This window comes from Propithecus coquereli, unplaced genomic scaffold (assembly GCF_000956105.1).
Source record: "Propithecus coquereli isolate 6110/MARCELLA unplaced genomic scaffold, Pcoq_1.0 Scaffold151, whole genome shotgun sequence".
NCBI lineage: Eukaryota > Metazoa > Chordata > Mammalia > Primates > Indriidae > Propithecus > Propithecus coquereli.
Window position 1 is genome coordinate 1,187,887 of NW_012139525.1, and position 1,319 is coordinate 1,189,205.

Sequence of the window (1,319 nt, forward strand, 5' to 3'; positions counted from 1 at the left end):
CTGCCTCCATTTGGAAGCCTCTTTGCTGGAAACTTAGACCAAGGTTTTCCCCAGTTGCCCCTCCTGAGACCTCCTCGGGAGGAGGGGGCAGGGGAAGTGGAGAACCTTAAAGACATTTGTTTCCACTCAGACTTAGGACTTTTCCTGTCTGAGCCCTCCCCCAAGCCTATAAAATGGCAGGAAATTGTTTTTTCTGAGCTGCCTCGTGAGTGAGACACTCTCCAGGTCTGCACAGATTCTTTCTGACTCTCACCGGCATTCCATGAAGGAAAATGGAACTGGGTGGGGGTAGTTTTTTTCTGTTTAGCCTCTTGCTTATAGTACCACAGTGATTAAAGGCTTCACTCCTCCTCCCATGCTGGCTTGGGGCTTTAATCAGCTACTCTACCATCTGGAAGCTCAGCTCTCCGGCTCTCCAGCTCACGTTAGCTCTGGATAGATAGTATCTTTTTGTAATCGCTTATTTTACTTCCCAGGGTATGAACAGCAATAATTGGTACTTAACAGATCCAAAATAAATAATTTTTGAAAGAAAGAATGAACAGAAAGTTACCTGCTGCTGTTTAATACTCTTTAATTTGTTTGTGTTAATCTTTCCCTAACTTTGTATGAGCTACACTTGCATACATATTATTGATGAGGATAATATTAGAAAATGTTTCTTTTCTACCACAAATACAGGTATGTTTTCAGTTGTGTTGTTTTAATTTAAATTGAGTTTTTATGTACAATTCATTGAAAGCATTCACATCACTTTATACAGCTAAGATTTGCTCAACTAATACAAATTAAATTATATCCACTCATGCTTGATGATGATTTCGCTAGTCATATAACATTGTTTTGGTTTATGTTATTTGTACAAAATGTTTTACTACAGTCCAGTTGTTACTTCTTGTGGAAATGTGTTGAATTAAATTGCTGTAGATGTCTGTCCTCCTGCGTGATCTAAATATAATGGAAATTTTTTAAAAGTTTGCCTGAAAAGACTGGTGTTAGAGTTTCCTGAAATATTTAAAAATATATACCAAATTCTGGCTTTCATTCAAAATTGAATGTATGCCAACGTTAGTAGTTCTAGATGGCTTACCAAAGGGAATAAAGTTTGAAGTACCTTTAGTTAACACTTCAAGTTGAAAACTGAATCCTACAACAATTTGTGCTATGCTTCCATAACTTGCCCAAATCCAACAAGAAATAGAATGTCAATAACTGCAAGAAAACCTTTCAGATAATCTTTCAGCTATGTTGTCTTTAGCTCAAAATGGCAAGTGCTAAATAAAATCTTTATGTCTAGCAAAATATATCCTGTCATCCAC